The sequence below is a fragment of the Ambystoma mexicanum genome, unplaced genomic scaffold, assembly GCF_040938575.1.
Source record: "Ambystoma mexicanum isolate Mex_15411 unplaced genomic scaffold, UKY_AmexF1_1 Mex_scaf46, whole genome shotgun sequence".
In the NCBI taxonomy this organism is placed as follows: domain Eukaryota; kingdom Metazoa; phylum Chordata; class Amphibia; order Caudata; family Ambystomatidae; genus Ambystoma; species Ambystoma mexicanum.
In genome coordinates this window covers 800,032-827,195 of record NW_027182462.1, presented here as the reverse complement: position 1 = coordinate 827,195, position 27,164 = coordinate 800,032, and the positions used below count along the sequence as shown (strand labels likewise).

The window sequence follows — 27,164 nt, the reverse complement described above, 5'->3', positions numbered from 1 at the left end:
TCAAAGAACATACAGACACAAGTGAAAATATGCATGTTAGTTGATTAAGAAGGACACAAACAAGGTTGTCGTGTTACTGGCAGGAATGCAATCTGCTGTGCTTGACTACCCTTTGAGCCAGAATCCGGATAGAAATTTAAAAAAGCAAAGGTAATATCCATATTGTCTCTCTGCTGCCATGTACATGTTTTTTTCAACTTTCACGCATCACATCTCCTCATTAGTCACCCTAAAATTGCACGGAATACGCACAAATTAGCTGCTCCTCAAAAAATCGGCCAGAAAAAAACAGGTCAAATCACAATCATATACATACATTCTCACACACCCTTCAAATATGTCTACCCAGTAAACATCATGTTGTGTGCTCGTTGTGTTGCTGTTATGCGTCGTAACCAGAGGGGCTCTGTAGCTCAGTGGCAGAGCACTGGTCTTGTAAACCAGGGGTCGTGAGTTCGATCCTCATCAGGGCCTCCAAATGGTAATTTTCTTGAACATTGTTGAATAGGAAGTGATATTGCACATTGTACCTGTGCAACCTTTTACCAATGGATTCGGGCCTATAACAAAGCCACAAGCGCAAGGTGTCTGAATAGTCTGTGGGGAAGGTCGGCTTTCTGGACCTAATTTCTTCAAGAAAAAGACCTTGATAATCTTGTGATGACAGATGCAGATGATCACGGTGAAGCCCTTACTCTATTGAACAGTACAGCGGTTCTGGGTTGCACGCCTTTCTCTATTTTCAGGGACGTTGATGTGGCAAAATTTAATTGGAAAAGGGTTATTGCCATCACTCACTATTTAAATTCAATGACATCACAGGAAGCAGCAGCATCTGAACTTTGATCTTGGCTGGAAACGTTGAATGATGCCAAACACTGGGAAACTGGAGCTTGCGTTATGCTGGTTTTACTACTAATGGTGTGCCATACGGAAGCTCAAGCACCTTCCTCTGGATTAGTGTTGTGAACCCTCCAGGAGCTCTTGTTATATTTTTCTGAACTTCAACTTGATGTGTTTATCTATCAATGGCCGGGTAAGGAAGAACGAGTCAACGATCTTGTTTCTATTATGACAAACATGATCTATTTTTCACTGACTTTGCACCACCATTGTTTTATCTCTTCTTTAAGCATGGGATTCGAGCACCGTTCCCAAACAGACGAGGTGGCCGAGTGGTTAAGGCGATGGACTGCTAATCCATTGTGCTCTGCACGCGTGGGTTCGAATCCCACCTTCGTCGTATTTTTTCTTTATAGTCTGCATTTAAACATAGACCAAAGTCTTTCAACCTCCCTGTGAAAGACAGGAATGAGTACAGATATGGAAATAGAGATGTAAAAATAAGTTCATTGGTGCAGGCGGAGAATGAAATTAGTCAAAGACTTTCCTCGTAGGTTTCCATTCTTTACTATTATAGGAGCCAAAATCAGCGCAGTTAGTAAACTCCCAAGCTTACATCCCAAATTCTTTTTTCTTTTAGTTGTCTGCCTTTTACATGTTCATTTTGCCATCATTCTGACCTGCTATCTAAACTCATGAACCTGTTCAGCATCCTACTCAATACATACATACCCGTAAAAGTACATACTCAAACGCATACCGACAATGTATCACCAACATAAGCACACACGCTTTCGCAAATCAGATGTATGATGACGTACTGAACACATGCAGAGAGTTGCACCATCTACAGAGAACCTTTTATGACGGGATGCATCCTCATAATTGAAGTCTTCCACAGAAGGAGTGAAATAGAGTTCGAGAGGAAGGCCTAATGTTTTCAGGCAAAGACTGACAAAAACCTTGCAATGTCGCATGTAGCTGCTTTGGTGAAAAGACTGTTCAAGTTCACAATGCAACGGAGGGGTGTTCCCCATCTCCATACAATCATCTCTTTGATAATGTAAACGTGCCAGGCGTGTTGAAAGACAAAGACAGACACAACCGCACATACCAGTTGAAGAAAGACAGCCAGCAAACACATTTGTATAGAGGTAAGCAAGCCTCAATTAGAGATGTGAGTCCCTCCGTTTCTGCGGGAGTCCACAAGTTTAATAAAAAATGAACACATATCTTTCATGTGAGGCTTGAACTCACAACCTCGGCATTGCTCACTGCATGTACTGCTGTATAAGTACCGCGCGCTAACCGATTGCGCCACTGGAGCTGCTGTGTTTTGGTTTTCGACATGAAACTACACCCACAAACACACACACAAGTGTACAAAAGCACCCACAAGCTCTGGCATTGTCTTTTTAGCTGACACCAAATTATGGGTGCCTTGTAGTGCCCATATTGTGCCACTGGAGCTTACCTTTTAGCCTGATATACACTTTGCCACTGATGTTCAGCCAATGGTGCAGTCAAATGTCCCTTCTACATTTTTGTCATGCTGCAGGCAGTGCCACTGGAGCCAGCATGATGCTCTTCCTCATATTCAACACGTGTCAATTGAAACACCTCCCAATGTCATCTTGGCGATGCCTATAAACACCCCAGGACTTTGATGAATTTTTCTCAACAGCAAGTGAGGCAGTTTTCCTGCAAACGGCTGGATGTACCTCAACAAGGAACGCATTGTGGTTCTATTTTGAAGATGTTTGGGTTCGAATCCCACCTTCGTCGTATTTTTTCTTTATAGTCTGCATTTAAACATAGACCAAAGTCTTTCAACCTCCCTGTGAAAGACAGGAATGAGTACAGATATGGAAATAGAGATGTAAAAATAAGTTCATTGGTGCAGGCGGAGAATGAAATTAGTCAAAGACTTTCCTCGTAGGTTTCCATTCTTTACTATTATAGGAGCCAAAATCAGCGCAGTTAGTAAACTCCCAAGCTTACATCCCAAATTCTTTTTTCTTTTAGTTGTCTGCCTTTTACATGTTCCTTTTGCCATCATTCTGACCTGCTATCTAAACTCATGAACCTGTTCAGCATCCTACTCAATACATACATACCCATAAAAGTACATACTCAAACGCATACCGACAATGTATCACCAACATAAGCACACACGCTTTCGCAAATCAGATGTATGATGACGTACTGAACACATGCAGAGATATACAGCCATTTTTACACAACCAGAAATTCATATACCTGGAGATCTACCTAGGTAAAAAACATGGTTTCTTTGCACTTTCTGTTGTTGGCTGTGAGCAAGCAGCAGGTGGCCTTGTAGCTCAGTGGCAGAGCACTGGTCTCGTAAACCAGGGGTCATGAGTTCAAACCTCATCAGGGCCTCGGGCGGATTATTTTCAAAAAGCACGGGGAAGAGAAGCCAGAGTTGCACCATCTACAGAGAACCTTTTATGACGGGATGCATCCTCATAATTGAAGTCTTCCACAGAAGGAGTGAAATAGAGTTCGAGAGGAAGGCCTAATGTTTTCAGGCAAAGACTGACAAAAACCTTGCAATGTCGCATGTAGCTGCTTTGGTGAAAAGACTGTTCAAGTTCACAATGCAACGGAGGGGTGTTCCCCATCTCCATACAATCATCTCTTTGATAATGTAAACGTGCCAGGCGTGTTGAAAGACAAAGACAGACACAACCGCACATACCAGTTGAAGAAAGACAGCCAGCAAACACATTTGTATAGAGGTAAGCAAGCCTCAATTAGAGATGTGAGTCCCTCCGTTTCTGCGGGAGTCCACAAGTTTAATAAAAAATGAACACATATCTTTCATGTTCTAATGATTACCAATCTTTCTGATTAGCTCTGCATAGCTCCAATGGCTATGTGCCCGTGTGTGTAGGGGAAGGGGTCGGTAGATGTGTTCACGCAGAGCAAGTTGCATACATCGCCAACAGCCATTCTCTCCTGCTCCTGTGCATCCAGTTCGGAAGCGAACCCACCCAATTGTTCTATATGTCTGCTACCCTGACCGCATTCACACATCATTGGCTATTAGTATGCAGCTTGTGGGCGCTGTCAATGGGATATAAGCACCATTCCCCATGTCTGCAATAGCTAGACCAGATTCTGAGGTATAATGAGCAGGGGTCCAGGCACTTCGCCTGACAAACGCCGGGCTTAGCCCTGCCGGGCCTAGCCCTGAGGGGCCTAACTGGGCATGGCCCTGTGTAAGGTAGGGTGAGCAGGGGACCACTTGCAACTAACCTTCGGCACCAATCAGGCATGGAGAGGTCTGTGCAAATGCCCAGCCCTTTAGCAATCTCGATCTGCAAAACCTTCAACTCCTAATTCTCATGGCTCCCAGAAGCCCTAGCCCATATGCAAATGAGGCGAGTTCCTATCAGCATCCTTGTTCTGCTTGATTTTATCAAAGTGACTGCCTGATTAGTGGAAGGGTATTTATTCTCAGAGGTTTGCTTCAAAGGCGATAATGCAGTAAATAGACAACATTATTCTTTGTAAGTTGATATTGTCTCCTGGATCCTACTCCAGTAACCCTTTTTCTACCTTTACAAATGTCTTCCGTAAGTGGTGCTCAGCAGAAAATGGAGTATAATAACAGTTGACATTTTTTATTTTCTGTTCTATTTTCAAAAACCCTCCGTAGCTGTATTTAAAGCGCAAACACCCCATAAATAACTTGCAATGAGTATTCCATGTCTAAAAGGCAGAGGAGCTGTCATACAACATTAACTGACAATCAAGGAAACCTTGAGGTGAACCAAAAAATGTCCAGAACATTTATTGGTTCAATAATTCAGTTTTGAGGTGAATTAGTAAAAAGTTCCAAAGTTGCTCCAGGTGAGGCTTGAACTCACAACCTCGGCATTGCTCACTGCATGTACTGCTGTATAAGTACCGCGCGCTAACCGATTGCGCCACTGGAGCTGCTGTGTTTTGGTTTTCGACATGAAACTACACCCACAAACACACACACAAGTGTACAAAAGCACCCACAAGCTCTGGCATTGTCTTTTTAGCTGACACCAAATTATGGGTGCCTTGTAGTGCCCATATTGTGCCACTGGAGCTTACCTTTTAGCCTGATATACACTTTGCCACTGATGTTCAGCCAATGGTGCAGTCAAATGTCCCTTCTACATTTTTGTCATGCTGCAGGCAGTGCCACTGGAGCCAGCATGATGCTCTTCCTCATATTCAACACGTGTCAATTGAAACACCTCCCAATGTCATCTTGGCGATGCCTATAAACACCCCAGGACTTTGATGAATTTTTCTCAACAGCAAGTGAGGCAGTTTTCCTGCAAACGGCTGGATGTACCTCAACAAGGAACGCATTGTGGTTCTATTTTGAAGATGTTTGTGTTATTACCTGTAAAGACTTGAATGCCTAACATAATCCCTGTAGACGAGGTGGCCGAGTGGTTAAGGCGATGGACTGCTAATCTACTGTACACGCGTGGTTTCGAATTCCACCTTTGTCGATTTTAACTTTTGAAATCTTTTTTAAACATCTGCATTGCTCTAAGCACCATTGCCATTGGCTTTCAAAGAACATACAGACAAAAGTGAAAATATGCATGTTAGTTGATTAAGAAGGACACAAACAAGGTTGTCGTGTTACTGGCAGGAATGCAATCTGCTGTGCTTGACTACCCTTTGAGCCAGAATCCGGATAGAAATTTAAAAAAGCAAAGGTAATATCCATATTGTCTCTCTGCTGCCATGTACATGTTTTTTTCAACTTTCACGCATCGCATCTCCTCATTAGTCACCCTAAAATTGCACGGAATACGCACAAATTAGCTGCTCCTCAAAAAATCGGCCAGAAAAAAACAGGTCAAATCACAATCATATACATACATTCTCACACACCCTTCAAATATGTCTACCCAGTAAACATCATGTTGTGTGCTCGTTGTGTTGCTGTTATGCGTCGTAACCTGAGGGGCTCTGTAGCTCAGTGGCAGAGCACTGGTCTTGTAAACCAGGGGTCGTGAGTTCGATCCTCATCAGGGCCTCCAAATGGTAATTTTCTTGAACATTGTTGAATAGGAACTGATATTGCACATTGTACCTGTGCAACCTTTTACCAATGGATTCGGGCCTATAACAAAGCCACAAGCGCAAGGTGTCTGAATAGTCTGTGGGGAAGGTCGGCTTTCTGGACCTAATTTCTTCAAGAAAAAGACCTTGATAATCTTGTGATGACAGATGCAGATGATCACGGTGAAGCCCTTACTCTATTGAACAGTACAGCGGTTCTGGGTTGCACGCCTTTCTCTATTTTCAGGGACGTTGATGTGGCAAAATTTAATTGGAAAAGGGTTATTGCCATCACTCACTATTTAAATTCAATGACATCACAGGAAGCAGCAGCATCTGAACTTTGATCTTGGCTGGAAACGTTGAATGATGCCAAACACTGGGAAACTGGAGCTTGCGTTATGCTGGTTTTACTACTAATGGTGTGCCATACGGAAGCTCAAGCACCTTCCTCTGGATTAGTGTTGTGAACCCTCCAGGAGCTCTTGTTATATTTTTCTGAACTTCAACTTGATGTGTTTATCTATCAATGGCCGGGTAAGGAAGAACGAGTCAACGATCTTGTTTCTACTATGACAAACATGATCTATTTTTCACTGACTTTGCACCACCATTGTTTTATCTCTTCTTTAAGCATGGGACTCGAGCACCGTTCCCAAACAGACGAGGTGGCCGAGTGGTTAAGGCGATGGACTGCTAATCCATTGTGCTCTGCACGCGTGGGTTCGAATCCCACCTTCGTCGTATTTTTTCTTTATAGTCTGCATTTAAACATAGACCAAAGTCTTTCAACCTCCCTGTGAAAGACAGGAATGAGTACAGATATGGAAATAGAGATGTAAAAATAAGTTCATTGGTGCAGGCGGAGAATGAAATTAGTCAAAGACTTTCCTCGTAGGTTTCCATTCTTTACTATTATAGGAGCCAAAATCAGCGCAGTTAGTAAACTCCCAAGCTTACATCCCAAATTCTTTTTTCTTTTAGTTGTCTGCCTTTTACATGTTCCTTTTGCCATCATTCTGACCTGCTATCTAAACTCATGAACCTGTTCAGCATCCTACTCAATACATACATACCCGTAAAAGTACATACTCAAACGCATACCGACAATGTATCACCAACATAAGCACACACGCTTTCGCAAATCAGATGTATGATGACGTACTGAACACATGCAGAGACATACAGCCATTTTTACACAACCAGAAATTCATATACCTGGAGATCTACCTAGGTAAAACCCATGGTTTCTTTGCACTTTCTGTTGTTGGCTGTGAGCAAGCAGCAGGTGGCCTTGTAGCTCAGTGGCAGAGCACTGGTCTCGTAAACCAGGGGTCATGAGTTCAAACCTCATCAGGGCCTCGGGCGGATTATTTTCAAAAAGCACGGGGAAGAGAAGCCAGAGTTGCACCATCTACAGAGAACCTTTTATGACGGGATGCATCCTCATAATTGAAGTCTTCCACAGAAGGAGTGAAATAGAGTTCGAGAGGAAGGCCTAATGTTTTCAGGCAAAGACTGACAAAAACCTTGCAATGTCGCATGTAGCTGCTTTGGTGAAAAGACTGTTCAAGTTCACAATGCAACGGAGGGGTGTTCCCCATCTCCATACAATCATCTCTTTGATAATGTAAACGTGCCAGGCGTGTTGAAAGACAAAGACAGACACAACCGCACATACCAGTTGAAGAAAGACAGCCAGCAAACACATTTGTATAGAGGTAAGCAAGCCTCAATTAGAGATGTGAGTCCCTCCGTTTCTGCGGGAGTCCACAAGTTTAATAAAAAATGAACACATATCTTTCATGTTCTAATGATTACCAATCTTTCTGATTAGCTCTGCATAGCTCCAATGGCTATGTGTGTGTGTGTGTGTGTATGTGCCCGTGTGTGTAGGGGAAGGGGTCGGTAGATGTGTTCACGCAGAGCAAGTTGCATACATCGCCAACAGCCATTCTCTCCTGCTCCTGTGCATCCAGTTCGGAAGCGAACCCACCCAATTGTTCTATATGTCTGCTACCCTGACCGCATTCACACATCATTGGCTATTAGTATGCAGCTTGTGGGCGCTGTCAATGGGATATAAGCACCATTCCCCATGTCTGCAATAGCTAGACCAGATTCTGAGGTATGATGAGCAGGGGTCCAGGCACTTCGCCTGACGAACGCCGGGCTTAGCCCTGCCGGGCCTAGCCCTGAGGGGCCTAACTGGGCATGGCCCTGTGTAAGGTAGGGTGAGCAGGGGACCACTTGCAACTAACCTTCGGCACCAATCAGGCATGGAGAGGTCTGTGCAAATGCCCAGCCCTTTAGCAATCTCGATCTGCAAAACCTTCAACTCCTAATTCTCATGGCTCCCAGAAGCCCTAGCCCATATGCAAATGAGGCGAGTTCCTATCAGCATCCTTGTTCTGCTTGATTTTATCAAAGTGACTGCCTGATTAGTGAAAGGGTATTTATTCTCAGAGGTTTGCTTCAAAGGCGATAATGCAGTAAATAGACAACATTATTCTTTGTAAGTTGATATTGTCTCCTGGATCCTACTCCAGTAACCCTTTTTCTACCTTTACAAATGTCTTCCGTAAGTGGTGCTCAGCAGAAAATGGAGTATAATAACAGTTGACATTTTTTATTTTCTGTTCTATTTTCAAAAACCCTCCGTAGCTGTATTTAAAGCGCAAACACCCCATAAATAACTTGCAATGAGTATTCCATGTCTAAAAGGCAGAGGAGCTGTCATACAACATTAACTGACAATCAAGGAAACCTTGAGGTGAACCAAAAAATGTCCAGAACATTTATTGGTTCAATAATTCAGTTTTGAGGTGAATTAGTAAAAAGTTCCAAAGTTGCTCCAGGTGAGGCTTGAACTCACAACCTCGGCATTGCTCACTGCATGTACTGCTGTATAAGTACCGCGCGCTAACCGATTGCGCCACTGGAGCTGCTGTGTTTTGGTTTTCGACATGAAACTACACCCACAAACACACACACAAGTGTACAAAAGCACCCACAAGCTCTGGCATTGTCTTTTTAGCTGACACCAAATTATGGGTGCCTTGTAGTGCCCATATTGTGCCACTGGAGCTTACCTTTTAGCCTGATATACACTTTGCCACTGATGTTCAGCCAATGGTGCAGTCAAATGTCCCTTCTACATTTTTGTCATGCTGCAGGCAGTGCCACTGGAGCCAGCATGATGCTCTTCCTCATATTCAACACGTGTCAATTGAAACACCTCCCAATGTCATCTTGGCGATGCCTATAAACACCCCAGGACTTTGATGAATTTTTCTCAACAGCAAGTGAGGCAGTTTTCCTGCAAACGGCTGGATGTACCTCAACAAGCAGCGCATTGTGGTTCTATTTTGAAGATGTTTGTGTTATTACCTGTAAAGACTTGAATGCCTAACATAATCCCTGTAGACGAGGTGGCCGAGTGGTTAAGGCGATGGACTGCTAATCTGCTGTACACGCGTGGTTTCGAATCCCACCTTTGTCGATTTTAACTTTTGAAATCTTTTTTAAACATCTGCATTGCTCTAAGCACCATTGCCATTGGCTTTCAAAGAACATACAGACAAAAGTGAAAATATGCATGTTAGTTGATTAAGAAGGACACAAACAAGGTTGTCGTGTTACTGGCAGGAATGCAATCTGCTGTGCTTGACTACCCTTTGAGCCAGAATCCGGATAGAAATTTAAAAAAGCAAAGGTAATATCCATATTGTCTCTCTGCTGCCATGCACATGTTTTTTTCAACTTTCACGCATCACATCTCCTCATTAGTCACCCTAAAATTGCACGGAATACGCACAAATTAGCTGCTCCTCAAAAAATCGGCCAGAAAAAAACAGGTCAAATCACAATCATATACATACATTCTCACACACCCTTCAAATATGTCTACCCAGTAAACATCATGTTGTGTGCTCGTTGTGTTGCTGTTATGCGTTGTAACCTGAGGGGCTCTGTAGCTCAGTGGCAGAGCACTGGTCTTGTAAACCAGGAGTCGTGAGTTCGATCCTCATCAGGGCCTCCAAATGGTAATTTTCTTGAACATTGTTGAATAGGAACTGATATTGCACATTGTACCTGTGCAACCTTTTACCAATGGATTCGGGCCTATAACAAAGCCACAAGCGCAAGGTGTCTGAATAGTCTGTGGGGAAGGTCGGCTTTCTGGACCTAATTTCTTCAAGAAAAAGACCTTGATAATTTTGTGATGACAGATGCAGATGATCACGGTGAAGCCCTTACTCTATTGAACAGTACAGCGGTTCTGGGTTGCACGCCTTTCTCTATTTTCAGGGACGTTGATGTGGCAAAATTTAATTGGAAAAGGGTTATTGCCATCACTCACTATTTAAATTCAATGACATCACAGGAAGCAGCAGCATCTGAACTTTGATCTTGGCTGGAAACGTTGAATGATGCCAAACACTGGGAAACTGGAGCTTGCGTTATGCTGGTTTTACTACTAATGGTGTGCCATACGGAAGCTCAAGCACCTTCCTCTGGATTAGTGTTGTGAACCCTCCAGGAGCTCTTGTTATATTTTTCTGAACTTCAACTTGATGTGTTTATCTATCAATGGCCGGGTAAGGAAGAACGAGTCAACGATCTTGTTTCTACTATGACAAACATGATCTATTTTTCACTGACTTTGCACCACCATTGTTTTATCTCTTCTTTAAGCATGGGACTCGAGCACCGTTCCCAAACAGACGAGGTGGCCGAGTGGTTAAGGCGATGGACTGCTAATCCATTGTGCTCTGCACGCGTGGGTTCGAATCCCACCTTCGTCGTATTTTTTCTTTATAGTCTGCATTTAAACATAGACCAAAGTCTTTCAACCTCCCTGTGAAAGACAGGAATGAGTACAGATATGGAAATAGAGATGTAAAAATAAGTTCATTGGTGCAGGCGGAGAATGAAATTAGTCAAAGACTTTCCTCGTAGGTTTCCATTCTTTACTATTATAGGAGCCAAAATCAGCGCAGTTAGTAAACTCCCAAGCTTACATCCCAAATTCTTTTTTCTTTTAGTTGTCTGCCTTTTACATGTTCCTTTTGCCATCATTCTGACCTGCTATCTAAACTCATGAACCTGTTCAGCATCCTACTCAATACATACATACCCGTAAAAGTACATACTCAAACGCATACCGACAATGTATCACCAACATAAGCACACACGCTTTCGCAAATCAGATGTATGATGACGTACTGAACACATGCAGAGATATACAGCCATTTTTACACAACCAGAAATTCATATACCTGGAGATCTACCTAGGTAAAACCCATGGTTTCTTTGCACTTTCTGTTGTTGGCTGTGAGCAAGCAGCAGGTGGCCTTGTAGCTCAGTGGCAGAGCACTGGTCTCGTAAACCAGGGGTCATGAGTTCAAACCTCATCAGGGCCTCGGGCGGATTATTTTCAAAAAGCACGGGGAAGAGAAGCCAGAGTTGCACCATCTACAGAGAACCTTTTATGACGGGATGCATCCTCATAATTGAAGTCTTCCACAGAAGGAGTGAAATAGAGTTCGAGAGGAAGGCCTAATGTTTTCAGGCAAAGACTGACAAAAACCTTGCAATGTCGCATGTAGCTGCTTTGGTGAAAAGACTGTTCAAGTTCACAATGCAACGGAGGGGTGTTCCCCATCTCCATACAATCATCTCTTTGATAATGTAAACGTGCCAGGCGTGTTGAAAGACAAAGACAGACACAACCGCACATACCAGTTGAAGAAAGACAGCCAGCAAACACATTTGTATAGAGGTAAGCAAGCCTCAATTAGAGATGTGAGTCCCTCCGTTTCTGCGGGAGTCCACAAGTTTAATAAAAAATGAACACATATCTTTCATGTTCTAATGATTACCAATCTTTCTGATTAGCTCTGCATAGCTCCAATGGCTATGTGTGTGTGTGTGTGTGTGTATGTGCCCGTGTGTGTAGGGGAAGGGGTCGGTAGATGTGTTCACGCAGAGCAAGTTGCATACATCGCCAACAGCCATTCTCTCCTGCTCCTGTGCATCCAGTTCGGAAGCGAACCCACCCAATTGTTCTATATGTCTGCTACCCTGACCGCATTCACACATAATTGGCTATTAGTATGCAGCTTGTGGGCGCTGTCAATGGGATATAAGCACCATTCCCCATGTCTGCAATAGCTAGACCAGATTCTGAGGTATGATGAGCAGGGGTCCAGGCACTTCGCCTGACGAACGCCGGGCTTAGCCCTGCCGGGCCTAGCCCTGAGGGGCCTAACTGGGCATGGCCCTGTGTAAGGTAGGGTGAGCAGGGGACCACTTGCAACTAACCTTCGGCACCAATCAGGCATGGAGAGGTCTGTGCAAATGCCCAGCCCTTTAGCAATCTCGATCTGCAAAACCTTCAACTCCTAATTCTCATGGCTCCCAGAAGCCCTAGCCCATATGCAAATGAGGCGAGTTCCTATCAGCATCCTTGTTCTGCTTGATTTTATCAAAGTGACTGCCTGATTAGTGAAAGGGTATTTATTCTCAGAGGTTTGCTTCAAAGGCGATAATGCAGTAAATAGACAACATTATTCTTTGTAAGTTGATATTGTCTCCTGGATCCTACTCCAGTAACCCTTTTTCTACCTTTACAAATGTCTTCCGTAAGTGGTGCTCAGCAGAAAATGGAGTATAATAACAGTTGACATTTTTTATTTTCTGTTCTATTTTCAAAAACCCTCCGTAGCTGTATTTAAAGCGCAAACACCCCATAAATAACTTGCAATGAGTATTCCATGTCTAAAAGGCAGAGGAGCTGTCATACAACATTAACTGACAATCAAGGAAACCTTGAGGTGAACCAAAAAATGTCCAGAACATTTATTGGTTCAATAATTCAGTTTTGAGGTGAATTAGTAAAAAGTTCCAAAGTTGCTCCAGGTGAGGCTTGAACTCACAACCTCGGCATTGCTCACTGCATGTACTGCTGTATAAGTACCGCGCGCTAACCGATTGCGCCACTGGAGCTGCTGTGTTTTGGTTTTCGACATGAAACTACACCCACAAACACACACACAAGTGTACAAAAGCACCCACAAGCTCTGGCATTGTCTTTTTAGCTGACACCAAATTATGGGTGCCTTGTAGTGCCCATATTGTGCCACTGGAGCTTACCTTTTAGCCTGATATACACTTTGCCACTGATGTTCAGCCAATGGTGCAGTCAAATGTCCCTTCTACATTTTTGTCATGCTGCAGGCAGTGCCACTGGAGCCAGCATGATGCTCTTCCTCATATTCAACACGTGTCAATTGAAACACCTCCCAATGTCATCTTGGCGATGCCTATAAACACCCCAGGACTTTGATGAATTTTTCTCAACAGCAAGTGAGGCAGTTTTCCTGCAAACGGCTGGATGTACCTCAACAAGCAGCGCATTGTGGTTCTATTTTGAAGATGTTTGTGTTATTACCTGTAAAGACTTGAATGCCTAACATAATCCCTGTAGACGAGGTGGCCGAGTGGTTAAGGCGATGGACTGCTAATCTGCTGTACACGCGTGGTTTCGAATCCCACCTTTGTCGATTTTAACTTTTGAAATCTTTTTTAAACATCTGCATTGCTCTAAGCACCATTGCCATTGGCTTTCAAAGAACATACAGACAAAAGTGAAAATATGCATGTTAGTTGATTAAGAAGGACACAAACAAGGTTGTCGTGTTACTGGCAGGAATGCAATCTGCTGTGCTTGACTACCCTTTGAGCCAGAATCCGGATAGAAATTTAAAAAAGCAAAGGTAATATCCATATTGTCTCTCTGCTGCCATGTACATGTTTTTTTCAACTTTCACGCATCACATCTCCTCATTAGTCACCCTAAAATTGCACGGAATACGCACAAATTAGCTGCTCCTCAAAAAATCGGCCAGAAAAAAACAGGTCAAATCACAATCATATACATACATTCTCACACACCCTTCAAATATGTCTACCCAGTAAACATCATGTTGTGTGCTCGTTGTGTTGCTGTTATGCGTCGTAACCTGAGGGGCTCTGTAGCTCAGTGGCAGAGCACTGGTCTTGTAAACCAGGAGTCGTGAGTTCGATCCTCATCAGGGCCTCCAAATGGTAATTTTCTTGAACATTGTTGAATAGGAACTGATATTGCACATTGTACCTGTGCAACCTTTTACCAATGGATTCGGGCCTATAACAAAGCCACAAGCGCAAGGTGTCTGAATAGTCTGTGGGGAAGGTCGGCTTTCTGGACCTAATTTCTTCAAGAAAAAGACCTTGATAATTTTGTGATGACAGATGCAGATGATCACGGTGAAGCCCTTACTCTATTGAACAGTACAGCGGTTCTGGGTTGCACGCCTTTCTCTATTTTCAGGGACGTTGATGTGGCAAAATTTAATTGGAAAAGGGTTATTGCCATCACTCACTATTTAAATTCAATGACATCACAGGAAGCAGCAGCATCTGAACTTTGATCTTGGCTGGAAACGTTGAATGATGCCAAACACTGGGAAACTGGAGCTTGCGTTATGCTGGTTTTACTACTAATGGTGTGCCATATGGAAGCTCAAGCACCTTCCTCTGGATTAGTGTTGTGAACCCTCCAGGAGCTCTTGTTATATTTTTCTGAACTTCAACTTGATGTGTTTATCTATCAATGGCCGGGTAAGGAAGAACGAGTCAACGATCTTGTTTCTATTATGACAAACATGATCTATTTTTCACTGACTTTGCACCACCATTGTTTTATCTCTTCTTTAAGCATGGGATTCGAGCACCGTTCCCAAACAGACGAGGTGGCCGAGTGGTTAAGGCGATGGACTGCTAATCCATTGTGCTCTGCACGCGTGGGTTCGAATCCCACCTTCGTCGTATTTTTTCTTTATAGTCTGCATTTAAACATAGACCAAAGTCTTTCAACCTCCCTGTGAAAGACAGGAATGAGTACAGATATGGAAATAGAGATGTAAAAATAAGTTCATTGGTGCAGGCGGAGAATGAAATTAGTCAAAGACTTTCCTCGTAGGTTTCCATTCTTTACTATTATAGGAGCCAAAATCAGCGCAGTTAGTAAACTCCCAAGCTTACATCCCAAATTCTTTTTTCTTTTAGTTGTCTGCCTTTTACATGTTCCTTTTGCCATCATTCTGACCTGCTATCTAAACTCATGAACTTGTTCAGCATCCTACTCAATACATACATACCCGTAAAAGTACATACTCAAACGCATACCGACAATGTATCACCAACATAAGCACACACGCTTTCGCAAATCAGATGTATGATGACGTACTGAACACATGCAGAGATATACAGCCATTTTTACACAACCAGAAATTCATATACCTGGAGATCTACCTAGGTAAAACCCATGGTTTCTTTGCACTTTCTGTTGTTGGCTGTGAGCAAGCAGCAGGTGGCCTTGTAGCTCAGTGGCAGAGCACTGGTCTCGTAAACCAGGGGTCATGAGTTCAAACCTCATCAGGGCCTCGGGCGGATTATTTTCAAAAAGCACGGGGAAGAGAAGCCAGAGTTGCACCATCTACAGAGAACCTTTTATGACGGGATGCATCCTCATAATTGAAGTCTTCCACAGAAGGAGTGAAATAGAGTTCGAGAGGAAGGCCTAATGTTTTCAGGCAAAGACTGACAAAAACCTTGCAATGTCGCATGTAGCTGCTTTGGTGAAAAGACTGTTCAAGTTCACAATGCAACGGAGGGGTGTTCCCCATCTCCATACAATCATCTCTTTGATAATGTAAACGTGCCAGGCGTGTTGAAAGACAAAGACAGACACAACCGCACATACCAGTTGAAGAAAGACAGCCAGCAAACACATTTGTATAGAGGTAAGCAAGCCTCAATTAGAGATGTGAGTCCCTCCGTTTCTGCGGGAGTCCACAAGTTTAATAAAAAATGAACACATATCTTTCATGTTCTAATGATTACCAATCTTTCTGATTAGCTCTGCATAGCTCCAATGGCTATGTGTGTGTGTGTGTGTGTATGTGCCCGTGTGTGTAGGGGAAGGGGTCGGTAGATGTGTTCACGCAGAGCAAGTTGCATACATCGCCAACAGCCATTCTCTCCTGCTCCTGTGCATCCAGTTCGGAAGCGAACCCACCCAATTGTTCTATATGTCTGCTACCCTGACCGCATTCACACATCATTGGCTATTAGTATGCAGCTTGTGGGCGCTGTCAATGGGATATAAGCACCATTCCCCATGTCTGCAATAGCTAGACCAGATTCTGAGGTATGATGAGCAGGGGTCCAGGCACTTCGCCTGACAAACGCCGGGCTTAGCCCTGCCGGGCCTAGCCCTGAGGGGCCTAACTGGGCATGGCCCTGTGTAAGGTAGGGTGAGCAGGGGACCACTTGCAACTAACCTTCGGCACCAATCAGGCATGGAGAGGTCTGTGCAAATGCCCAGCCCTTTAGCAATCTCGATCTGCAAAACCTTCAACTCCTAATTCTCATGGCTCCCAGAAGCCCTAGCCCATATGCAAATGAGGCGAGTTCCTATCAGCATCCTTGTTCTGCTTGATTTTATCAAAGTGACTGCCTGATTAGTGAAAGGGTATTTATTCTCAGAGGTTTGCTTCAAAGGCGATAATGCAGTAAATAGACAACATTATTCTTTGTAAGTTGATATTGTCTCCTGGATCCTACTCCAGTAACCCTTTTTCTACCTTTACAAATGTCTTCCGTAAGTGGTGCTCAGCAGAAAATGGAGTATAATAACAGTTGACATTTTTTATTTTCTGTTCTATTTTCAAAAACCCTCCGTAGCTGTATTTAAAGCGCAAACACCCCATAAATAACTTGCAATGAGTATTCCATGTCTAAAAGGCAGAGGAGCTGTCATACAACATTAACTGACAATCAAGGAAACCTTGAGGTGAACCAAAAAATGTCCAGAACATTTATTGGTTCAATAATTCAGTTTTGAGGTGAATTAGTAAAAAGTTCCAAAGTTGCTCCAGGTGAGGCTTGAACTCACAACCTCGGCATTGCTCACTGCATGTACTGCTGTATAAGTACCGCGCGCTAACAGATTGCGCCACTGGAGCTGCTGTGTTTTGGTTTTCAACATGAAACTACACCCACAAACACACACACAAGTGTACAAAAGCACCCACAAGCTCTGGCATTGTCTTTTTAGCTGACACCAAATTATGGGTGCCTTGTAGTGCCCATATTGTGCCACTGGAGCTTACCTTTTAGCCTGATATACACTTTGCCACTGATGTTCAGCCAATGGTGCAGTCAAATGTCCCTTCTACATTTTTGTCATGCTGCAGGCAGTGCCACTGGAGCCAGCATGATGCTCTTCCTCATATTCAACACGTGTCAATTGAAACACCTCCCAATGTCATCTTGGCGATGCCTATAAACACCCCAGGACTTTGATGAATTTTTCTCAACAGCAAGTGAGGCAGTTTTCCTGCAAACGGCTGGATGTACCTCAACAAGGAACGCATTGTGGTTCTATTTTGAAGATGTTTGTGTTATTACCTGTAAAGACTTGAATGCCTAACATAATCCCTGTAGACGAGGTGGCCGAGTGGTTAAGGCGATGGACTGCTAATCTACTGTACACGCGTGGTTTCGAATCCCACCTTTGTCGATTTTAACTTTTGAAATCTTTTTTAAACATCTGCATTGCTCTAAGCACCATTGCCATTGGCTTTCAAAGAACATACAGACAAAAGTGAAAATATGCATGTTAGTTGATTAAGAAGGACACAAACAAGGTTGTCGTGTTACTGGCAGGAATGCAATCTGCTGTGCTTGACTACCCTTTGAGCCAGAATCCGGATAGAAATTTAAAAAAGCAAAGGTAATATCCATATTGTCTCTCTGCTGCCATGTACATGTTTTTTTCAACTTTCACGCATCACATCTCCTCATTAGTCACCCTAAAATTGCACGGAATACGCACAAATTAGCTGCTCCTCAAAAAATCGGCCAGAAAAAAACAGGTCAAATCACAATCATATACATACATTCTCACACACCCTTCAAATATGTCTACCCAGTAAACATCATGTTGTGTGCTCGTTGTGTTGCTGTTATGCGTCGTAACCTGAGGGGCTCTGTAGCTCAGTGGCAGAGCACTGGTCTTGTAAACCAGGGGTCGTGAGTTCGATCCTCATTAGGGCCTCCAAATGGTAATTTTCTTGAACATTGTTGAACAGGAACTGATATTGCACATTGTACCTGTGCAACCTTTTACCAATGGATTCGGGCCTATAACAAAGCCACAAGCGCAAGGTGTCTGAATAGTCTGTGGGGAAGGTCGGCTTTCTGGACCTAATTTCTTCAAGAAAAAGACCTTGATAATCTTGTGATGACAGATGCAGATGATCACGGTGAAGCCCTTACTCTATTGAACAGTACAGCGGTTCTGGGTTGCACGCCTTTCTCTATTTTCAGGGACGTTGATGTGGCAAAATTTAATTGGAAAAGGGTTATTGCCATCACTCACTATTTAAATTCAATGACATCACAGGAAGCAGCAGCATCTGAACTTTGATCTTGGCTGGAAACGTTGAATGATGCCAAACACTGGGAAACTGGAGCTTGCGTTATGCTGGTTTTACTACTAATGGTGTGCCATACGGAAGCTCAAGCACCTTCCTCTGGATTAGTGTTGTGAACCCTCCAGGAGCTCTTGTTATATTTTTCTGAACTTCAACTTGATGTGTTTATCTATCAATGGCCGGGTAAGGAAGAACGAGTCAACGATCTTGTTTCTACTATGACAAACATGATCTATTTTTTCACTGACTTTGCACCACCATTGTTTTATCTCTTCTTTAAGCATGGGACTCGAGCACCGTTCCCAAACAGACGAGGTGGCCGAGTGGTTAAGGCGATGGACTGCTAATCCATTGTGCTCTGCACGCGTGGGTTCGAATCCCACCTTCGTCGTATTTTTTCTTTATAGTCTGCATTTAAACATAGAGCAAAGTCTTTCAACCTCCCTGTGAAAGACAGGAATGAGTACAGATATGGAAATAGAGATGTAAAAATAAGTTCATTGGTGCAGGCGGAGAATGAAATTAGTCAAAGACTTTCCTCGTAGGTTTCCATTCTTTACTATTATAGGAGCCAAAATCAGCGCAGTTAGTAAACTCCCAAGCTTACATCCCAAATTCTTTTTTCTTTTCGTTGTCTGCCTTTTACATGTTCCTTTTGCCATCATTCTGACCTGCTATCTAAACTCATGAACCTGTTCAGCATTGTACTCAATACATACATACCCGTAAAAGTACATACTCAAACGCATACCGACAATGTATCACCAACATAAGCACACACGCTTTCGCAAATCAGATGTATGATGACGTACTGAACACATGCAGAGATATACAGCCATTTTTACACAACCAGAAATTCATATACCTGGAGATCTACCTAGGTAAAACCCATGGTTTCTTTGCACTTTCTGTTGTTGGCTGTGAGCAAGCAGCAGGTGGCCTTGTAGCTCAGTGGCAGAGCACTGGTCTCGTAAACCAGGGGTCATGAGTTCAAACCTCATCAGGGCCTCGGGCGGATTATTTTCAAAAAGCACGGGGAAGAGAAGCCAGAGTTGCACCATCTACAGAGAACCTTTTATGACGGGATGCATCCTCATAATTGAAGTCTTCCACAGAAGGAGTGAAATAGAGTTCGAGAGGAAGGCCTAATGTTTTCAGGCAAAGACTGACAAAAACCTTGCAATGTCGCATGTAGCTGCTTTGGTGAAAAGACTGTTCAAGTTCACAATGCAACGGAGGGGTGTTCCCCATCTCCATACAATCATCTCTTTGATAATGTAAACGTGCCAGGCGTGTTGAAAGACAAAGACAGACACAACCGCACATACCAGTTGAAGAAAGACAGCCAGCAAACACATTTGTATAGAGGTAAGCAAGCCTCAATTAGAGATGTGAGTCCCTCCGTTTCTGCGGGAGTCCACAAGTTTAATAAAAAATGAACACATATCTTTCATGTTCTAATGATTACCAATCTTTCTGATTAGCTCTGCATAGCTCCAATGGCTATGTGTGTGTGTGTGTGTGTATGTGCCCGTGTGTGTAGGGGAAGGGGTCGGTAGATGTCTTCACGCAGAGCAAGTTGCATACATCGCCAACAGCCATTCTCTCCTGTTCCTGTGCATCCAGTTCGGAAGCGAACCCACCCAATTGTTCTATATGTCTGCTACCCTGACCGCATTCACACATCATTGGCTATTAGTATGCAGCTTGTGGGCGCTGTCAATGGGATATAAGCACCATTCCCCATGTCTGCAATAGCTAGACCAGATTCTGAGGTATGATGAGCAGGGGTCCAGGCACTTCGCCTGACGAACGCCGGGCTTAGCCCTGCCGGGCCTAGCCCTGAGGGGCCTAACTGGGCATGGCCCTGTGTAAGGTAGGGTGAGCAGGGGACCACTTGCAACTAACCTTCGGCACCAATCAGGCATGGAGAGGTCTGTGCAAATGCCCAGCCCTTTAGCAATCTCGATCTGCAAAACCTTCAACTCCTAATTCTCATGGCTCCCAGAAGCCCTAGCCCATATGCAAATGAGGCGAGTTCCTATCAGCATCCTTGTTCTGCTTGATTTTATCAAAGTGACTGCCTGATTAGTGAAAGGGTATTTATTCTCAGAGGTTTGCTTCAAAGGCGATAATGCAGTAAATAGACAACATTATTCTTTGTAAGTTGATATTGTCTCCTGGATCCTACTCCAGTAACCCTTTTTCTACCTTTACAAATGTCTTCCGTAAGTGGTGCTCAGCAGAAAATGGAGTATAATAACAGTTGACATTTTTTATTTTCTGTTCTATTTTCAAAAACCCTCCGTAGCTGTATTTAAAGCGCAAACACCCCATAAATAACTTGCAATGAGTATTCCATGTCTAAAAGGCAGAGGAGCTGTCATACAACATTAACTGACAATCAAGGAAACCTTGAGGTGAACCAAAAAATGTCCAGAACATTTATTGGTTCAATAATTCAGTTTTGAGGTGAATTAGTAAAAAGTTCCAAAGTTGCTCCAGGTGAGGCTTGAACTCACAACCTCGGCATTGCTCACTGCATGTACTGCTGTATAAGTACCGCGCGCTAACCGATTGCGCCACTGGAGCTGCTGTGTTTTGGTTTTCGACATGAAACTACACCCACAAACACACACACAAGTGTACAAAAGCACCCACAAGCTCTGGCATTGTCTTTTTAGCTGACACCAAATTATGGGTGCCTTGTAGTGCCCATATTGTGCCACTGGAGCTTACCTTTTAGCCTGATATACACTTTGCCACTGATGTTCAGCCAATGGTGCAGTCAAATGTCCCTTCTACATTTTTGTCATGCTGCAGGCAGTGCCACTGGAGCCAGCATGATGCTCTTCCTCATATTCAACACGTGTCAATTGAAACACCTCCCAATGTCATCTTGGCGATGCCTATAAACACCCCAGGACTTTGATGAATTTTTCTCAACAGCAAGTGAGGCAGTTTTCCTGCAAACGGCTGGATGTACCTCAACAAGGAACGCATTGTGGTTCTATTTTGAAGATGTTTGTGTTATTACCTGTAAAGACTTGAATGCCTAACATAATCCCTGTAGACGAGGTGGCCGAGTGGTTAAGGCGATGGACTGCTAATCTACTGTACACGCGTGGTTTCGAATCCCACCTTTGTCGATTTTAACTTTTGAAATCTTTTTTAAACATCTGCATTGCTCTAAGCACCATTGCCATTGGCTTTCAAAGAACATACAGACACAAGTGAAAATATGCATGTTAGTTGATTAAGAAGGACACAAACAAGGTTGTCGTGTTACTGGCAGGAATGCAATCTGCTGTGCTTGACTACCCTTTGAGCCAGAATCCGGATAGAAATTTAAAAAAGCAAAGGTAATATCCATATTGTCTCTCTGCTGCCATGTACATGTTTTTTTCAACTTTCACGCATCACATCTCCTCATTAGTCACCCTAAAATTGCACGGAATACGCACAAATTAGCTGCTCCTCAAAAAATCGGCCAGAAAAAAACAGGTCAAATCACAATCATATACATACATTCTCACACACCCTTCAAATATGTCTACCCAGTAAACATCATGTTGTGTGCTCGTTGTGTTGCTGTTATGCTTCGTAACCTGAGGGGCTCTGTAGCTCAGTGGCAGAGCACTGGTCTTGTAAACCAGGGGTCGTGAGTTCGATCCTCATCAGGGCCTCCAAATGGTAATTTTCTTGAACATTGTTGAATAGGAACTGATATTGCACATTGTACCTGTGCAACCTTTTACCAATGGATTCGGGCCTATAACAAAGCCACAAGCGCAAGGTGTCTGAATAGTCTGTGGGGAAGGTCGGCTTTCTGGACCTAATTTCTTCAAGAAAAAGACCTTGATAATCTTGTGATGACAGATGCAGATGATCACGGTGAAGCCCTTACTCTATTGAACAGTACAGCGGTTCTGGGTTGCACGCCTTTCTCTATTTTCAGGGACGTTGATGTGGCAAAATTTAATTGGAAAAGGGTTATTGCCATCACTCACTATTTAAATTCAATGACATCACAGGAAGCAGCAGCATCTGAACTTTGATCTTGGCTGGAAACGTTGAATGATGCCAAACACTGGGAAACTGGAGCTTGCGTTATGCTGGTTTTACTACTAATGGTGTGCCATACGGAAGCTCAAGCACCTTCCTCTGGATTAGTGTTGTGAACCCTCCAGGAGCTCTTGTTATATTTTTCTGAACTTCAACTTGATGTGTTTATCTATCAATGGCCGGGTAAGGAAGAACGAGTCAACGATCTTGTTTCTATTATGACAAACATGATCTATTTTTCACTGACTTTGCACCACCATTGTTTTATCTCTTCTTTAAGCATGGGACTCGAGCACCGTTCCCAAACAGACCAGGTGGCCGAGTGGTTAAGGCGATGGACTGCTAATCCATTGTGCTCTGCACGCGTGGGTTCGAATCCCACCTTTGTCGTATTTTTTCTTTATAGTCTGCATTTAAACATAGACCAAAGTCTTTCAACCTCCCTGTGAAAGACAGGAATGAGTACAGATATGGAAATAGAGATGTAAAAATAAGTTCATTGGTGCAGGCGGAGAATGAAATTAGTCAAAGACTTTCCTCGTAGGTTTCCATTCTTTACTATTATAGGAGCCAAAATCAGCGCAGTTAGTAAACTCCCAAGCTTACATCCCAAATTCTTTTTTCTTTTAGTTGTCTGCCTTTTACATGTTCCTTTTGCCATCATTCTGACCTGCTATCTAAACTCATGAACCTGTTCAGCATTGTACTCAATACATACATACCCGTAAAAGTACATACTCAAACGCATACCGACAATGTATCACCAACATAAGCACACACGCTTTCGCAAATCAGATGTATGATGACGTACTGAACACATGCAGAGATATACAGCCATTTTTACACAACCAGAAATTCATATACCTGGAGATCTACCTAGGTAAAACCCATGGTTTCTTTGCACTTTCTGTTGTTGGCTGTGAGCAAGCAGCAGGTGGCCTTGTAGCTCAGTGGCAGAGCACTGGTCTCGTAAACCAGGGGTCATGAGTTCAAACCTCATCAGGGCCTCGGGCGGATTATTTTCAAAAAGCACGGGGAAGAGAAGCCAGAGTTGCACCATCTACAGAGAACCTTTTATGACGGGATGCATCCTCATAATTGAAGTCTTCCACAGAAGGAGTGAAATAGAGTTCGAGAGGAAGGCCTAATGTTTTCAGGCAAAGACTGACAAAAACCTTGCAATGTCGCATGTAGCTGCTTTGGTGAAAAGACTGTTCAAGTTCACAATGCAACGGAGGGGTGTTCCCCATCTCCATACAATCATCTCTTTGATAATGTAAACGTGCCAGGCGTGTTGAAAGACAAAGACAGACACAACCGCACATACCAGTTGAAGAAAGACAGCCAGCAAACACATTTGTATAGAGGTAAGCAAGCCTCAATTAGAGATGTGAGTCCCTCCGTTTCTGCGGGAGTCCACAAGTTTAATAAAAAATGAACACATATCTTTCATGTTCTAATGATTACCAATCTTTCTGATTAGCTCTGCATAGCTCCAATGGCTATGTGTGTGTGTGTGTGTGTATGTGCCCGTGTGTGTAGGGGAAGGGGTCGGTAGATGTGTTCACGCAGAGCAAGTTGCATACATCGCCAACAGCCATTCTCTCCTGCTCCTGTGCATCCAGTTCGGAAGCGAACCCACCCAATTGTTCTATATGTCTGCTACCCTGACCGCATTCACACATCATTGGCTATTAGTATGCAGCTTGTGGGCGCTGTCAATGGGATATAAGCACCATTCCCCATGTCTGCAATAGCTAGACCAGATTCTGAGGTATGATGAGCAGGGGTCCAGGCACTTCGCCTGACGAACGCCGGGCTTAGCCCTGCCGGGCCTAGCCCTGAGGGGCCTAACTGGGCATGGCCCTGTGTAAGGTAGGGTGAGCAGGGGACCACTTGCAACTAACCTTCGGCACCAATCAGGCATGGAGAGGTCTGTGCAAATGCCCAGCCCTTTAGCAATCTCGATCTGCAAAACCTTCAACTCCTAATTCTCATGGCTCCCAGAAGCCCTAGCCCATATGCAAATGAGGCGAGTTCCTATCAGCATCCTTGTTCTGCTTGATTTTATCAAAGTGACTGCCTGATTAGTGAAAGGGTATTTATTCTCAGAGGTTTGCTTCAAAGGCGATAATGCAGTAAATAGACAACATTATTCTTTGTAAGTTGATATTGTCTCCTGGATCCTACTCCAGTAACCCTTTTTCTACCTTTACAAATGTCTTCCGTAAGTGGTGCTCAGCAGAAAATGGAGTATAATAACAGTTGACATTTTTTATTTTCTGTTCTATTTTCAAAAACCCTCCGTAGCTGTATTTAAAGCGCAAACACCCCATAAATAACTTGCAATGAGTATTCCATGTCTAAAAGGCAGAGGAGCTGTCATACAACATTAACTAACAATCAAGGAAACCTTGAGGTGAACCAAAAAATGTCCAGAACATTTATTGGTTCAATAATTCAGTTTTGAGGTGAATTAGTAAAAAGTTCCAAAGTTGCTCCAGGTGAGGCTTGAACTCACAACCTCGGCATTGCTCACTGCATGTACTGCTGTATAAGTACCGCGCGCTAACCGATTGCGCCACTGGAGCTGCTGTGTTTTGGTTTTCGACATGAAACTACACCCACAAACACACACACAAGTGTACAAAAGCACCCACAAGCTCTGGCATTGTCTTTTTAGCTGACACCAAATTATGGGTGCCTTGTAGTGCCCATATTGTGCCACTGGAGCTTACCTTTTAGCCTGATATACACTTTGCCACTGATGTTCAGCCAATGGTGCAGTCAAATGTCCCTTCTACATTTTTGTCATGCTGCAGGCAGTGCCACTGGAGCCAGCATGATGCTCTTCCTCATATTCAACACGTGTCAATTGAAACACCTCCCAATGTCATCTTGGCGATGCCTATAAACACCCCAGGACTTTGATGAATTTTTCTCAACAGCAAGTGAGGCAGTTTTCCTGCAAACGGCTGGATGTACCTCAACAAGGAACGCATTGTGGTTCTATTTTGAAGATGTTTGTGTTATTACCTGTAAAGACTTGAATGCCTAACATAATCCCTGTAGACGAGGTGGCCGAGTGGTTAAGGCGATGGACTGCTAATCTACTGTACATGCGTGATTTCGAATCCCACCTTTGTCGATTTTAACTTTTGAAATCTTTTTTAAACATCTGCATTGCTCTAAGCACCATTGCCATTGGCTTTCAAAGAACATACAGACACAAGTGAAAATATGCATGTTAGTTGATTAAGAAGGACACAAACAAGGTTGTCGTGTTACTGGCAGGAATGCAATCTGCTGTGCTTGACTACCCTTTGAGCCAGAATCCGGATAGAAATTTAAAAAAGCAAAGGTAATATCCATATTGTCTCTCTGCTGCCATGTACATGTTTTTTTCAACTTTCACGCATCACATCTCCTCATTAGTCACCCTAAAATTGCACGGAATACGCACAAATTAGCTGCTCCTCAAAAAATCGGCCAGAAAAAAACAGGTCAAATCACAATCATATACATACATTCTCACACACCCTTCAAATATGTCTACCCAGTAAACATCATGTTGTGTGCTCGTTGTGTTGCTGTTATGCGTCGTAACCAGAGGGGCTCTGTAGCTCAGTGGCAGAGCACTGGTCTTGTAAACCAGGGGTCGTGAGTTCGATCCTCATCAGGGCCTCCAAATGGTAATTTTCTTGAACATTGTTGAATAGGAACTGATATTGCACATTGTACCTGTGCAACCTTTTACCAATGGATTCGGGCCTATAACAAAGCCACAAGCGCAAGGTGTCTGAATAGTCTGTGGGGAAGGTCGGCTTTCTGGACCTAATTTCTTCAAGAAAAAGACCTTGATAATCTTGTGATGACAGATGCAGATGATCACGGTGAAGCCCTTACTCTATTGAACAGTACAGCGGTTCTGGGTTGCACGCCTTTCTCTATTTTCAGGGACGTTGATGTGGCAAAATTTAATTGGAAAAGGGTTATTGCCATCACTCACTATTTAAATTCAATGACATCACAGGAAGCAGCAGCATCTGAACTTTGATCTTGGCTGGAAACGTTGAATGATGCCAAACACTGGGAAACTGGAGCTTGCGTTATGCTGGTTTTACTACTAATGGTGTGCCATACGGAAGCTCAAGCACCTTCCTCTGGATTAGTGTTGTGAACCCTCCAGGAGCTCTTGTTATATTTTTCTGAACTTCAACTTGATGTGTTTATCTATCAATGGCCGGGTAAGGAAGAACGAGTCAACGATCTTGTTTCTATTATGACAAACATGATCTATTTTTCACTGACTTTGCACCACCATTGTTTTATCTCTTCTTTAAGCATGGGATTCGAGCACCGTTCCCAAACAGACGAGGTGGCCGAGTGGTTAAGGCGATGGACTGCTAATCCATTGTGCTCTGCACGCGTGGGTTCGAATCCCACCTTCGTCGTATTTTTTCTTTATAGTCTGCATTTAAACATAGACCAAAGTCTTTCAACCTCCCTGTGAAAGACAGGAATGAGTACAGATATGGAAATAGAGATGTAAAAATAAGTTCATTGGTGCAGGCGGAGAATGAAATTAGTCAAAGACTTTCCTCGTAGGTTTCCATTCTTTAC

At 43.4% G+C, this 27,164-nt stretch overlaps 28 non-coding genes across 28 annotated transcripts; 22 read left to right on the top strand and 6 right to left on the bottom strand.

Moving 5' to 3' along the window:
• The first annotated feature begins 402 nt into the window (after positions 1–402).
• TRNAT-UGU (transfer RNA threonine (anticodon UGU)) lies at positions 403–474 on the top strand. Its single transcript has one exon. It is a non-coding gene; the product is annotated as a tRNA-Thr (tRNA).
• Positions 475–1,161: 687 nt separating this feature from the next.
• On the top strand, positions 1,162–1,243 carry TRNAS-GCU (transfer RNA serine (anticodon GCU)). Its single transcript has one exon. It is a non-coding gene; the product is annotated as a tRNA-Ser (tRNA).
• A 1,931-nt stretch (positions 1,244–3,174) lies between these two features.
• On the top strand, positions 3,175–3,246 carry TRNAT-CGU (transfer RNA threonine (anticodon CGU)). The gene has a single exon. It is a non-coding gene; the product is annotated as a tRNA-Thr (tRNA).
• A 1,468-nt stretch (positions 3,247–4,714) lies between these two features.
• TRNAI-UAU (transfer RNA isoleucine (anticodon UAU)) lies at positions 4,715–4,809 on the bottom strand. The gene is made up of 2 exons: positions 4,772–4,809; positions 4,715–4,750 (listed from the first exon to the last, which is right to left on the bottom strand). It is a non-coding gene; the product is annotated as a tRNA-Ile (tRNA).
• Positions 4,810–5,831: 1,022 nt separating this feature from the next.
• TRNAT-UGU (transfer RNA threonine (anticodon UGU)) lies at positions 5,832–5,903 on the top strand. The gene has a single exon. It is a non-coding gene; the product is annotated as a tRNA-Thr (tRNA).
• A 687-nt stretch (positions 5,904–6,590) lies between these two features.
• TRNAS-GCU (transfer RNA serine (anticodon GCU)) lies at positions 6,591–6,672 on the top strand. The gene has a single exon. It is a non-coding gene; the product is annotated as a tRNA-Ser (tRNA).
• A 546-nt stretch (positions 6,673–7,218) lies between these two features.
• On the top strand, positions 7,219–7,290 carry TRNAT-CGU (transfer RNA threonine (anticodon CGU)). The gene has a single exon. It is a non-coding gene; the product is annotated as a tRNA-Thr (tRNA).
• A 1,488-nt stretch (positions 7,291–8,778) lies between these two features.
• TRNAI-UAU (transfer RNA isoleucine (anticodon UAU)) lies at positions 8,779–8,873 on the bottom strand. The gene is made up of 2 exons: positions 8,836–8,873; positions 8,779–8,814 (listed from the first exon to the last, which is right to left on the bottom strand). It is a non-coding gene; the product is annotated as a tRNA-Ile (tRNA).
• Positions 8,874–9,895: 1,022 nt separating this feature from the next.
• Positions 9,896–9,967, top strand: TRNAT-UGU (transfer RNA threonine (anticodon UGU)). Its single transcript has one exon. It is a non-coding gene; the product is annotated as a tRNA-Thr (tRNA).
• Positions 9,968–10,654: 687 nt separating this feature from the next.
• Positions 10,655–10,736, top strand: TRNAS-GCU (transfer RNA serine (anticodon GCU)). The gene has a single exon. It is a non-coding gene; the product is annotated as a tRNA-Ser (tRNA).
• Positions 10,737–11,282: 546 nt separating this feature from the next.
• TRNAT-CGU (transfer RNA threonine (anticodon CGU)) lies at positions 11,283–11,354 on the top strand. The gene has a single exon. It is a non-coding gene; the product is annotated as a tRNA-Thr (tRNA).
• A 1,490-nt stretch (positions 11,355–12,844) lies between these two features.
• TRNAI-UAU (transfer RNA isoleucine (anticodon UAU)) lies at positions 12,845–12,939 on the bottom strand. Its single transcript has 2 exons — positions 12,902–12,939; positions 12,845–12,880 (listed from the first exon to the last, which is right to left on the bottom strand). It is a non-coding gene; the product is annotated as a tRNA-Ile (tRNA).
• A 1,022-nt stretch (positions 12,940–13,961) lies between these two features.
• TRNAT-UGU (transfer RNA threonine (anticodon UGU)) lies at positions 13,962–14,033 on the top strand. The gene has a single exon. It is a non-coding gene; the product is annotated as a tRNA-Thr (tRNA).
• A 687-nt stretch (positions 14,034–14,720) lies between these two features.
• Positions 14,721–14,802, top strand: TRNAS-GCU (transfer RNA serine (anticodon GCU)). Its single transcript has one exon. It is a non-coding gene; the product is annotated as a tRNA-Ser (tRNA).
• A 546-nt stretch (positions 14,803–15,348) lies between these two features.
• Positions 15,349–15,420, top strand: TRNAT-CGU (transfer RNA threonine (anticodon CGU)). The gene has a single exon. It is a non-coding gene; the product is annotated as a tRNA-Thr (tRNA).
• Positions 15,421–16,908: 1,488 nt separating this feature from the next.
• Positions 16,909–17,003, bottom strand: TRNAI-UAU (transfer RNA isoleucine (anticodon UAU)). The gene is made up of 2 exons: positions 16,966–17,003; positions 16,909–16,944 (listed from the first exon to the last, which is right to left on the bottom strand). It is a non-coding gene; the product is annotated as a tRNA-Ile (tRNA).
• A 480-nt stretch (positions 17,004–17,483) lies between these two features.
• TRNAS-GCU (transfer RNA serine (anticodon GCU)) lies at positions 17,484–17,560 on the top strand. Its single transcript has one exon. It is a non-coding gene; the product is annotated as a tRNA-Ser (tRNA).
• Positions 17,561–18,025: 465 nt separating this feature from the next.
• TRNAT-UGU (transfer RNA threonine (anticodon UGU)) lies at positions 18,026–18,097 on the top strand. The gene has a single exon. It is a non-coding gene; the product is annotated as a tRNA-Thr (tRNA).
• Positions 18,098–18,785: 688 nt separating this feature from the next.
• Positions 18,786–18,867, top strand: TRNAS-GCU (transfer RNA serine (anticodon GCU)). The gene has a single exon. It is a non-coding gene; the product is annotated as a tRNA-Ser (tRNA).
• Positions 18,868–19,413: 546 nt separating this feature from the next.
• On the top strand, positions 19,414–19,485 carry TRNAT-CGU (transfer RNA threonine (anticodon CGU)). Its single transcript has one exon. It is a non-coding gene; the product is annotated as a tRNA-Thr (tRNA).
• A 1,488-nt stretch (positions 19,486–20,973) lies between these two features.
• Positions 20,974–21,068, bottom strand: TRNAI-UAU (transfer RNA isoleucine (anticodon UAU)). Its single transcript has 2 exons — positions 21,031–21,068; positions 20,974–21,009 (listed from the first exon to the last, which is right to left on the bottom strand). It is a non-coding gene; the product is annotated as a tRNA-Ile (tRNA).
• Positions 21,069–21,548: 480 nt separating this feature from the next.
• Positions 21,549–21,625, top strand: TRNAS-GCU (transfer RNA serine (anticodon GCU)). The gene has a single exon. It is a non-coding gene; the product is annotated as a tRNA-Ser (tRNA).
• Positions 21,626–22,090: 465 nt separating this feature from the next.
• Positions 22,091–22,162, top strand: TRNAT-UGU (transfer RNA threonine (anticodon UGU)). The gene has a single exon. It is a non-coding gene; the product is annotated as a tRNA-Thr (tRNA).
• Positions 22,163–22,849: 687 nt separating this feature from the next.
• On the top strand, positions 22,850–22,931 carry TRNAS-GCU (transfer RNA serine (anticodon GCU)). Its single transcript has one exon. It is a non-coding gene; the product is annotated as a tRNA-Ser (tRNA).
• A 546-nt stretch (positions 22,932–23,477) lies between these two features.
• TRNAT-CGU (transfer RNA threonine (anticodon CGU)) lies at positions 23,478–23,549 on the top strand. Its single transcript has one exon. It is a non-coding gene; the product is annotated as a tRNA-Thr (tRNA).
• A 1,488-nt stretch (positions 23,550–25,037) lies between these two features.
• Positions 25,038–25,132, bottom strand: TRNAI-UAU (transfer RNA isoleucine (anticodon UAU)). Its single transcript has 2 exons — positions 25,095–25,132; positions 25,038–25,073 (listed from the first exon to the last, which is right to left on the bottom strand). It is a non-coding gene; the product is annotated as a tRNA-Ile (tRNA).
• Positions 25,133–26,154: 1,022 nt separating this feature from the next.
• On the top strand, positions 26,155–26,226 carry TRNAT-UGU (transfer RNA threonine (anticodon UGU)). The gene has a single exon. It is a non-coding gene; the product is annotated as a tRNA-Thr (tRNA).
• Positions 26,227–26,913: 687 nt separating this feature from the next.
• Positions 26,914–26,995, top strand: TRNAS-GCU (transfer RNA serine (anticodon GCU)). Its single transcript has one exon. It is a non-coding gene; the product is annotated as a tRNA-Ser (tRNA).
• The last annotated feature ends 169 nt before the right edge of the window (positions 26,996–27,164 follow it).